The 12,825-nt window shown below is 44.4% G+C and overlaps 1 pseudogene; it reads right to left on the reverse strand.

The window, feature by feature from the left end:
• Positions 1-224: 224 nt before the first annotated feature.
• LOC127188333 (phosphatidylethanolamine-binding protein 1-like) lies at positions 225-880 on the reverse strand (annotated as a pseudogene).
• Positions 881-12,825: the final 11,945 nt, after the last annotated feature.

The following is a 12,825-nucleotide window of genomic DNA, read 5'->3' on the forward strand; positions in this document are numbered from 1 at the left end:
AAAAGATGCCACTGCCTAGTTCTGGACTGAGTCTCCTTGTTAATCCACCTACAGACCCTCTTCCTGTGGACCTGGTTTTGGCAGAATGTCATCTTTTTCAGAGTTGCTGTTCTGAAATCGACACTTTGACTCCATCAGAATACCAAGCGCCCCCATAGAGGGAGCCTTACCAAACACAGACGGGATGTGATTGTCTAGAATCTAAGGATGGGCAGCGGGAAAACTCACCCTAAAACCTCTATCTTCCCGTGGCTCAGGACTCCCTGCGAGGGATGGGAAGGCAAGAAATGGTATGCTTCGCAGGACTCCACAACACTGCGCGTGTGCGGTACCCCAGGACTGCTGGCCTCTGCAGCGCCCCTTCTTCCGAGACAGCTGCTCCCATACAGCTTGGGCACATAGTCATCCCACTCTGCCTTGTAGCACCTGCCAGGCCACTGGGTGATACTTCTTGCATAAGGCCACACCTCAAACTTGCGGTGGTCTCCAGACCTCTTGCTGGGGATCTGCTCGGCACAGTTCAGTGGCTTGTCCTGTACACCAGCCAGATGTAATGGTGGAGGCCCGTGCCACGGGGAGGCCCAGAGCCCACCTCATCTGAGAGGACCATGCCACTGCTGATGTCACTGCCCCTCTCATGTTGACCACCAGAAAATGGTACCTGATTTTGGAGTCCTCCTGCTAGGAGCATCAGGGTCTGTGAGTACCAGGATGTAGAGTTTTCTTGGATTAAGGCTGTACAATGAAAGGCCGCTAGGCCTATTTGTAACCTGGGTGGGCATCAGCACTTTGCCCAGCTTGCCCACCTCTACATGCTGCATGTGGCCGCCACCTCCAGCAGGCTCAGTGGCACTGCCCACTGGCTGATGTTGGCCTGCATGGTGACGGCAGGATAGAGGGCACACGCTGAGTCCTGAGTGCCGCAAACCCAAGATGCTTCTATGGCCTGCTTTTTAGCTATTGTGAGCATATAGTTTCACAATATGGCAATACTCTTTTCATATTGCCCAATTTTGTTTTGTTTTTGAGGCAGGGTTTCTCTCTGTAGCCCTGACTGTCCTGAAGCTCACTATGTAGACCAAGCTGTCCTCAAACTCAGATATATGCCTGCCTTTGCCTCCTGAGTGTAGGGATTAAAGACGTGGGCCACCACCACAGAGTGTCCCAAATATTATTCAACTACGCAGGGGAGAGTCAGTTCCGGGTCTAGTAGGTACCAGTCCTCCATATAGCAGCCATCAGCCCTATGCAGTTTTTTCACTTTGAACTTAGTTAAACCAAGTAAAATGTCAGCATCCGCTCCTCAGCTGTGCTTCAGATGCTCCTTGCTCAGTCAGGGTAGCTGCTGGATGTTGTATCAGGTGATTTGAAATTACAGGGTAGATATTTTCATTATCCCAGAGGGTGATATTAGGTAGTGCTGAACTAGCATACACTTGAAAGTACTCTACCAATTCAGTAATAAGACAAGCCAGTGATGTGCTAGAGAGAGAGCCAGCTGTTAAGTTTTTAGGAATTTTTGCAAATTGGCTAAATATAGCTATTTAAGACATTAAATTATACCGCTATTTAAGTGAAAGAAAATTTAACTCTTCCTTTCCTGATTTTATTACATTTTACCGTTGTCTGAGCATGTGTGACGGCCTATACGCATGTAATAAATACCTCACTGGTGGAATGTGATGAGACAGTATATATACCACGGCACAGTTTGTTTCCAAGAGTAACATTTGTCATTTGATTTGCCCACCTTTATTTACACCACAAAATTTGCATATGTGGTAAAGCAGAGCTTGGTTTATTGTTTTGTTGATTATCTAACCTAATAATGGGGAACGGTTACTAGAGATTCCATTTTAAAATATGTCACCTCTGGTATGGTGGCGCACACCTGGGACCCCAGCACTTGTGACACAGAGACAGGAGGACACGAAGTTCAGAGTCCCCTTCAGCCACATCATGAGTTTGATGCTGGCCACAGCTACCATACACGCAGAGTGTTATGACTACAGCACTGACGCTGTGGATAGTTTGACTTTGTCTTTTTTGTTACAGTCATGTCTTACTTATTGATGTAAACGAAAAGAGTCTGGCTGGAGAGATGGCTCAGAGGTTAAGAGTACTGACTGCTCTTCCAGAGGACCTGAGTTCAATTCCCGGCACCCACATGGTGGCTCACAACCATCTGGTGCCCTTTTCTAGGTGTACATGCAGACATGTACATGAATCTTTAAAAAAAGAAAAGAACCATTGATCAATGTTCCCTTAAGAATTATACCTCAAAGCTGGACACAGTGGTGCACACCTGTAATCCCAACACTCTAGGCTACACAGAGAAACCCTATCTTGACAAATTAAACTTCAGGTTGAGCTCAGTTGTAGAGGACTTGCCTAATATGTGTAGGAACCAAAATTAGATTTTTTTTTTTGGTTTTTCAAGACAGTGTTTCTCTGTGTAGTTGTGGTTGTCCTAGGCTCACTTTGCAGACCAGGCTGTCCTGGAACTCACAGCAATCCAATTGCCTCTGCCTCCCAAGGCATGCACCACCACATCTGGTGCCTGAGTTAGATCTTTAGCACTGAAGAAAAAGAAAACACACAAGGGACTGGAGAAATGGCTCAGGGGCTAAGAGCTCTGAATGCTCCGGAGGTCCTGAGTTCAAATCCCAACAACCACATGGTGGCTCACAACCATCAGTGATCAGATGCCCTCTTCTGGCCTGCAGGTGAAATGCAGTCAGAGCACTGTATATATAATAAATACATCTTTGAAAAAGAAAGGAAAGAAACACAACCAAAAATCAGGCTGCAGTTGGAGACTCTTTTGTTAAGACATATACCAACAACCAAGTGTGGTGGCTGATGCTTTTTGTTCTAGCACTTGGGAGGCAGATCTCTGTGAGTTTGAGGCCAGCCCATGCACATTTTATCAAATTTATGAAATATTTATGCAAATATTCATTCGAGTTGTTGGTCTGGTTTCTGGTTTCCGATACACCATTAATACTGGACCATCACCAAGTCTAGTCCTGGATATCCTGCTGATGCCAGGAGTCAGGGTGATCTTATGGTAAGGCTTCAGGCTGCTACCCACCTCCTAACCCCCAATGTTAATCACCCTGAGGCCCCACTGGACTTGACCTTTATGCTTGTAGTCTGCAGGCAGCACCGCTGCCCTTCAGTGTCCTTCTCCCAGCAGGGCAAGCAACGTGGGCTGCAGCCAGGGGAGGCCTGCTGGCAGGAATAGGACTGGCCATACCCAGCAATGAAGCCAGTGCTACAGGACTGGCCTGTCCATGTGCTCCAGGAGCTTGTGTAGATACAGTAGATGTTGGGGTGCCCCGACTCAAAGCACTGGATCTGGAAGTGGATGGCAGCTGAGGTGATCAGCCTGGGCTTTCTTGAAGGCCAAGTAAGTTTTTTCTTAATTAAATCATTTGAAACTGGAAGATTCACCTTTTTTTTCTTTTCCTTTTTTCTTTTCTTTTGGTTTGTTTGTTTGTTTTGCTTTGTTTTTCGAGACCGGGTTTCTCTGTGTAGCCTTGGCTGGCCTGGACTAACTTTGTAGACCAGGCTGGCCTCGAACTCACAGTAATCCCCCTGTCTCTGCCTCCAGAGTGTTGGGATTAAAGGGGTGCAGCACCATGCCTGGCCTGATCCATTTTTAATCTGGATTTTCTGAAGTGGAAAGATCCATGCCCTCTGCTGGCAGCCTATATGAGGACATGAAGGAGGAAGCTCTCTGGGTGCCTGCTTGCTCTCATTCCCACTAGCAAGTCCATTCATTCCCTGGCCTTACAGCCCACTTCTTCCGAATTCTAGTGCACTCTGAAGACCAGCTGAGACATCCAGCCTCTCATCACTGATTCCTGGACTTTCTGTTGGTAGACAGCCATTGCTGGACCAGCTGGGCCACAGCCTGTAAGCTGTGTGAGCCACGCTAATAAATCCCTCACATAGACTCATTCTATTGGTTCTGTCCCTCTAGGGAACCCTGACTAATACATTTACCAAAATGAAAACTGGAAGCATCCAAAGCCACAGCTAAAGTCTACGCACAACCTTTTACCGCCCTGACTCCATTTTTTTTTCCAAACACAAACACCCAGAGCTCCGGTCACTGTTGGCCCCTCAGACATTTTCAGATTATACTTATTCATTCGTTATTCAAAAGCATTTACTGTGGTATGTGTTTTAGCTGTCACGCTAAAGAACAGAGATACAAAGATTAACAGACAGTATGTGGCTTCAAACTGAGCCCATTTCAGGACTGAGGCAGACAGGTAAATAATGCTGAGGACTAGGAAACTCTACCTGGCACCCGTGGTGTGCATGGCTCATGCTGAGTTACAGCACAGTCAAGGAAAACAATCAAGGATGGTGTGAGAGCCTCCTCCTCAACCACCCAGGCTACTCACCTTCAGGCTGAGATAACTCAGCAAGCACTTGAGGACCTGGGCCATGATGGCTGCAGCCCGTTCCCGTTCGTGGTCTTTTTCTGACTGTAACCAGGGGTCTATGTGCTATGAAAAAAAAGGAAGGTCAAAGGAAGAAAGCACATCCTGTCTACTTGAGCAGACAGGGAAGGATGCAGAGAGAAGATGAGGCCCAAAAGCTAGAACTCCAAAGCAGCAGCTTTCCAACAGAAGAAATGGTGAAAGTAGCTGCCAGGACAGCAGAGTGCAAAGTACCGCGGGACAAGAACCAAGACTGACTGTGGTGTTGATGTTCAAACAGAAGCGGAGCGAGACACAATGTCCAGGTCAAGTGTGGCAAGAACAAAAACCCTCTGTGATCAGGTGCACAGGGCTTCTAAGTAAGGGTCCCTCTTCCTGGGGTGGCTGCATCGTAAAAAGAAGCAAGAACAAAACACTTGAGTCTCAGTGAATGAAGGTAAGTGCCTAACGCCCTATTGATAGAGAGTATGTGCTGGACAGTCACAGGTGGAGGCGTGTGGTCACTTTCCATGTGAGTCCTACAACATAGGAAGCTGCCTACTTACTAACTTAGATCGACTCTGGTTCTGGGTCATTCACTAAACTTGTCTATGCTATAAAGGAACAGTACAGGAAATTGTAATAATGGTTTGTTCCACTTATTAGAAGCTATTTGTTCCATATTCATAGCAATTCATAGTGATTGTTGTCTCTGTGGACAGTGAGGAAATCAAACTATGTGCCAGAAGGACTTGAGAGCAATGAGTGCTGGGGTTAAAGGTGTGCGCCACCATGCCTGGCTTGGATACTTCTTTTAGCTACAATGTTGCCTGATGTAATTTAATTCTTAGTAATTTCCTTTGTCCTCTGGCATTTTGTTTACCTTAAAAATGTTGTCAAGATTATTATGGAGAGGATCCAAGATGGCCCCGAGCAGTGTGGACCATGTTTAGAAGCTCCAGTAAACAATTCATGGAATTGCACAGATTTCTGAACCAGGAACACCAAGGTCCCCACACCACTGCAGCAGGAGTGCTTCACGGTTCAAAGGGACCAGGGTGCAGAGGACCTGCGTGCCCCTGCAGATGGGAGGAGCGCGGATTTTGTCGGATTGGAGCAGCAGCGGCAGCACCAGCAGCGGCAACAGCAGCAGCAGCGGCGGCTGAGGTTTGCAGCTCGGAGCCTTCCGGCGGAGGCAATTGGTGTGGTGGTCGGTGGGAGTTGCTGCAGGAGAGGTGACTCTGGACAGGATTTGGGTTGCGTGGTGCCCTGAGACCCAAACTGGACTCGGTGGACAGTTCAGCCCCTGAGTCCCAAGTTCAGCTCAGTGGGCAGTTCTGCCCGAGGCGCCAGCTCAGCTCAGTGAGCAGTTCTGCCTGAGACACTAGCTCAGCTCAGCGTGCAGTTCTGCTGCTCTGACTCATGCTGAAGTCAACATGCAGATTCGACCCAGAGTCCCTAGCTGGACTTGCCGGGCAGTTTGGGCCCAGAGACTTAAGCTGAGCTTTGTGCACAATAGTAGCACTGAGACTCTGGCTGGACTCTCCACGCAGTTTAGGCCCGGAGTCCTGGGCTGAATTCAAAACGCAGTGTCAGTCCAGAGTCCCTGGCTGAGCTTGGTGCCCAATTCTGCTCCTGAGACTCTGGCGGAGATTAGCGTGCAGTTTGGGGCCAGAGTCCCTAACTGTGCTTGGCAGACATGTTGGGCTCAGAGACTCTAGCTGAGCTTTTGGCACAGTCCCGGCTCTAAGAATCTGGTTGGACACAGTGTGCAATTTGAATCCAGAATTCCTGGCTGAGCTTGGCAGACGGTTCGGGCCCTGAGTCTATAACTGACCACAGCACACACTTTGGGCCCCAAACCCCTAGCTGAGCTTGGTGCACAGTCCCAGCCCAAGAATTCTGGCAGGACTCTGCATGCATTTTGGGGCCAGAGTCCCTAGTGGAGCTCAGTGCATGGATTGGGCCCAGAGTCCCTAGCTGAGCTTGGCAGATGGTTTGGGCCCTGAGAATCTAGCTGAGCTCAGCGCGTGGTTTAGGCCCAGTGCCCCTGGGTGGACTTGGCAGGGGACCCAGAAGGCTGTGGATACTTTGGCCTGACCCAATGCTCATTCAGAGACCCGGAATGATTGCAAGACCCACAGTACAGGGGAGCTGAGGTTCACTGGCTGTGAGAGTCCAAAACGACAGGGCTAGCCTCCTGCCACCCACACCAGTGAAGCATCAGAGCTTCCGGCCTAGGGAAATCGTGAGAAAACAGGTGAATCTATCATCAGACTCCCTCCAACCACCTCTGGAAGCTACCCAACAAAAACAGAGATGGCAAGATGTCTAAAGGACAGTGTAAAAGCATATGCAAAAAAAAAAAAAAAAAAAAAAAAAAAAAAAAAACCAAAACAATATGGCATCTCCAGTTTCCAGCTATCCCAAAGAAAACAACCCGGAGAACTCAAACTCAACGGAAATACAAGAAAATGATCTCAAATCCTTAGTAATGAGGATGATAATGGAGGAAACAAATAAAATTTGTAATCAAATGCAGGAAGATGCAGCCAAACAGGTGAGAGACATAAAAGCAGCACATAGAGTGGAACTGGAAAATTTTCAGGAAAATACAAACAACCAGATGAAAGAAATCAATAAAACGGTTCAAGTTCTGACGACCTATAAAGAGGCAATGGCAGAAACTCAGGAATACACAATCAGATGAAAGAAATCAAAAAATCAGTTCAAGATCTGAAGATGAAAATGGATTAAATGGTAAACACACAGACAGAAGAAAAACGAGAACGTGAGACCTCAGAGAAGAAAACGAGCAACACAGAGGTGAGCTTTTCTAAAAGAATCCAAGAGATGGAAGAACGAATCTCAGGTCTAGAAGATACAATCACAGATCTTGAAGCAACCATTAAAGAAAATGCCAAATCTGGAAAACTCATGACACAAAACATCCAAAAAATCAAGGACACCATGAAAAGAAGAAATCTGAGGATAATAGGCATTGAAGAAAGAGAAGATATCTGGGACTCCAAGGCCCAGAAACTATTTTCAACAAAATCATAGAAGAAAATTTCTCCAATCTAAAGAAAGAGATGCCTATAAACATATAAGAGGCCTACAGAACACCAAAAAGAATTGACCAGAAAAGAAAAACTGCCTGTCACATAATAATCAAAACACAAAACATACAGAATAAAGAAAAAATATTAAAAGCTGCAAGGGAAAAGGGCCAAATAACATTTAATGGCAAACCTATCAGAATTACACCTGACTTCTCAACAGAGACCATCAAAGCCAGAAGGGCCTGGACAGAGATCCTGCAAACCCTAAGAGACCACAGATGCCAGGCCAGACTATTTTACCCAGCAAAATTATCAATAACTATTGATGGAGAAAACAAAATATTCCATGACAAACACAAATTCAAACAGTACCTATCCACATATCCAGCTTTACAGAAGGTACTAGAAGGAAAACTCCATCCCAAAGGGACAAGCTACAACCAAAACTACTCAGGAAATAGATAACTATACCATGGCCAAAACAAAACTACACAAACGCTCGACTGGAACCAACATCAAAATTAAGACTCTTAACAGTCACTGGTCATTAATATCTGTCAACATCAATGGTCTCAATTCTCCAATAAAAAGACACAGACTAACTGAATGGGTGCATAAACAAGATCCAACATTCTTCTGCATTCAAGAAACACATCTTACCCATAATGATAGGCATTACCTCAGGGTAAAAGGTTGGAAAAAATATTCCAAGCAAATGGTCACAAATAGCAAGCAGGTGTAGCCATTTTAATATCGAACAAAATAGACTTTCAACCAAAATTAATCAAAAGGTATTCGGAAGGACATTTCATACTCATCAAAGGTAAAGTCAACCAAGATGACATCACAATTCTGAACATCTATGCTCCCAATACAAGGGCACCTACATTTGTAAAAGATCTGCTAAAAAAGCTTAAACCACACATCGATCCCCACACAATAATAGTGGGAGACTTCAACACCCCGCTCTCACTGAAGGATAGGTCATTGAAACAGAAACTAAGCCAAGAAATAACATCATTAACCAATGCCATGAGTCAAATAGATCTAACAGATATCTATAGAACATTTCACCCAAACAAGAAAGACTATACCTTCTTCTCTGCACCCCATGGAACCTTCTCCAAAATTGATCACATCGTAGGTCACAAAGCAAGCCTCAACAGATACATGAGGATTGAAATAATACCTTGTATCCTATCAGATCACCATGGTCTTATGCTGCAATTCAACAACAACAAAAATAACAAAAAGCCTACACGTACGTGGAAACTAAACAACTCTCTGCTAAATGACACCTGGGTCAGGGAAGAAATAAATAAAGAAATCAAGAAGTTTCTGAAATTCAATGAAAATGAAGGAACAACATACCCAAATTTGTGGGATACATTGAAAGCAGTGCTAAGAGGAAAATTCATAGCACTAAGTGCCATTAAAAAGAAATTGGAAACATTGCACATAAGCATCTTAATGACACAACTGGAAGCCCTAGGAAAAAAAAGAAGCAGAAACACCCAAAAGGAGTAGACGTCTGGAAATAATCAAACTCAGGGCTGAAATTAACAAATTAGAAACTAAGAAAACAGTCCAAAGAATCAACAAAACCTAGAGCTGGTTCTTTGAGAAAAATCAACAAGATAGACAGACCATTAGCCAAACTAACTAAAAGGCAGAGAGACAGTATTGAAATCAACAAAATCAGAAATGAAAAGGGAGACATAACAACAGACACTGAAGAAATACAAAGAATCAAAAGATCCTACTTCAAAGGCATATATGCCACAAAATTTGAAAATCTAAGGGAAATGGACGATTTTCTTGATCAATTTCACTTGCCAAAATTGAGTGAAGAACAGATAAACAATTTCCCTCACAGAAATAGAAGCAATCATTGATAGTCTCCCAACCAAAAAAAAGCCCAGGGTCTGATGGTTTCAGTGCAGAATTCTACCAGACTTTCAAGGGCGATCTAATACCGATACTCTTCAAGTTACTGCAAAAGATAGAAATGGTCTCTAAAATCGGGAACAAGGCAAGGCTGCCCACTCTCTCCATGTCTCTTCAATTTAGTACTCGAAGTTCTAGCCAGAGCAATAAGACAACAAAAGGAGATCAAGGGTATCCAAATGGGAAAGGAGGAAGTCAAATTATCCCTGTTTGCAGATGATATGAAAGTGTACATAAGTGACCCTCAAAATTCCACCAGAGAACTCCTACAGCTGATAAACACCTTCAGCAATTGGCTGGATACAAAATTAACTCAAAAAAGTTTGTAGCCTTCCTATACACAAATGACAAGCTTGCACACAAAGAAATTAGGAAAGGCACACCCTTCACATTAGCCACAAGCAATATAAAATATTTAGGAGTTACTCTAACTAAGCAAGTGAAGGACTTGTTTGAAAAAAATTTCAAAACTCTGAAGAAAGAGATTGAAGATGACATGAGAAGATGGAATGATCTTCCTTGCTCATGGATCAGGAGAATTAACATAGTAAAAATGGCTATCTTACCAAAAGCAATCTACAGATTCAATGCAATCCCTATCAAAATACCTACACAATTTTTTAAAGACATTGAAAGTTCAATTCTGAACTTCATATGGAAAAATAAAAAAACCCAGAATAGCTAAAACAATCTTGTACAATAAAGGTTCCTCTGGAGGTATCTCCATACCTGATCTCAAACTGTGCTATAAAGCAATAGTAATTAAAACAGCATGGTACTGGCACAGCAATAGGATGGTTGATCAGTGGAATCAAATCGAAGACTCAGATACGAACCCACACACATTTGGTCACTTAATTTTTGACAAAGAAGCCAAATCCATTCAATGGAAAAAGGATAGCATCTTCAACAAATGGTGCTGGTTTAACTGGATGTCTATGTGTAAAAAAATACAACTGGACCCATATTTGTCACCTTGCACAAAACTCAAATACAAGTGGATTAAAGACCTCAACATAAAACTAGAGACACTAAGTCAATTAGAAGAAAAAGTGGGGAAGAGTCTGGAACATATTGGCACAGGAGACAACTTCCTGAACAGAACACCAACAGCCCAGGCCTTAATGTCAACAATTAATAAATGGGACCTCATGAGGCTGAGAAGCTTCTGTAAGGCAGGAGACACTGTCAAGAGAACAAAGCAACAGCCTACAGCCTGGGAAAAGATCTTCGCTAATGCTACATCTGACAAAGGTCTAATACCCAAAGTATATAAAGAAATTAAACTTCACCAAACCAAATAACCCAATTAAGAAATGGTTCTCAGAACTAGAGAATTCTCAACAGAGGAATATCGAATGCTGAAAAACACTTAAAGAAATGCTCAACCTCCTTAGTCACCAGGGAAATGCAAATCAAAACAACTCTGAGATTCCATCTTACACCCATCAGAATGGCTAAGATAAAAAATTCAAGAGACACCACATGCTGGCGAGGATGTGGGGAGAGAGGAACACTCCTTCATTGCTGGTGGGAATGCAAACTAGCACAGCCACTTTGGAAATCTATCTGGTGCTATCTCAGAAAACTGGGAATAGGGCTTCCTCAAGACCCAGCTATTCCACTCCTTGGAATATACCCAGAAGATGCTTCAGCACACAACAAGAAAATTTGCTCAACCATGTTCATGGCAGCCTTATTGATAATAGCCAGAAGATGGAAACAGCCTAAGTGTCCCTCAGTAGAAGAATGGATAAAGAAACTGTGGTACATATACACTATGGAATACTACTGAGCTACTACAAACAAGGAATTCCCGAAATTTGTGGATAAATGGATTGAGCTAGAAATGATCATAATGAGTGAGTTAACCCAGAAGCAGAAAGACTCAAATGGTATATACTCACTTATATCTGCATACTAGCCCAAGGGGCATGTCCCACGAAAGCCTTCACTTACTAGGAAACTGGGACAGAGGGGAGAACATCCTATTGGGACTCAAGATGAGAGAAGCATGGGAGAATAGCAAAGTAGAAGAATCCAGAGGGTCCTAGAAACCTACAAGAAGAACATTATGATAGGCAGATTTGGGCCCAGGGGTCCCGCTCAAACTATGGCACCAGCCAAGGACAATACAGGCTGTAAACTTTAAACCCCTACCCAGAGCTACCCAATGAACAGGACATTCTCCTCAGTTGAGTGGAGAGTGGGGTCTGACTTTTCACATGAACTCTGTTGCCTCATATTTGACCATATCCCCTGGGGGGGGGAGACCTGGTGGCACTCAGAGGAAGGACAGCAGGTTGCCAAGAAAAGACTTGATACCCTATGAGCATATAAAGGGGGAAGAAGTCCCCCTCAGGCACAGTCATAGAGGAGGGGAGTAAGGGGAAAATGGGAGGGAAGGAGGAATGGGAGGATACAAGGGATGGGATAACCATTGAGATGTAACAAGAATAAATTAATAATAAAACAAAGTTTAAAAAATGCTGTCAAATTTTTTCATATGTGGGTCTTTCAATACCTAAGTCTGTAGCATTACAGAAAAGGCCTGGAACGTCTGCCTGTAGAGACACCAAAAAGATGCAGAATCAGCGAGCCACCCCCTTCCCCCCACACAAAGTTCCCAAAGCACGTCTACCATGATGCTCATCACTTTGAGACTTTACACAAATACCTGATCCACAGGAAAAGCACCTGTGTACAGTTTATGGCATGAAGTAAACAGAAATAAGACATTTCAAATGAGCACCTTAAAACTGCTGGGATCACTGGGAACGGACTTCACCTGGGGAGCATGCACTGGTCCAAACACCTTCAAAGCCGACCTGTGACTTGTCCCTCCAGTGTCCAAAGGCCGGGGAGTCATCTGAAGCAGTGGCCTCCTGTCACTCCCTTACCAGCCTGCTCAGCAGCCAGAGAAGACGCTGACTCTCCTCCCAGCGTGGAAGCTGCTCTCTCAGTCCCAGCCCACCAAGAAGGCTTGCTTGGATTACTTACACAAGAAGACCCCGTGTCTAGAATCCCAGCACTCCCTCATCTCCTGCATTGAGTTTTGGTCAGACCACTTGTGCTTTTCACCAACAGACAGACTTTTCCTCAGTTCTCTGTCTCTCTAAAGGGCAGACTGTAAGGGCAAGACCTCACACTGCTCATCTCTACTTTCTGTCAGAGTTGCAGAGTGCACAAGGCAGCCCTTCAAAAAATGTCAGTAAAATGGAAAGAGGTAGGAATGTGAGGAAGGAAAACAGGGAGGAACGAGGGGCACAGGGGGAGTATTCAACATATAATAATACATGCACAACATTTTAACAAGAACAATTATATTTTAAGTTAAAAAAATAAAAATTGGATGTGTCTGTGGTGGCACACACTCAGGC

The sequence above is a fragment of the Acomys russatus genome, chromosome 4 (genome assembly GCF_903995435.1).
Source record: "Acomys russatus chromosome 4, mAcoRus1.1, whole genome shotgun sequence".
Lineage (NCBI taxonomy): Eukaryota > Metazoa > Chordata > Mammalia > Rodentia > Muridae > Acomys > Acomys russatus.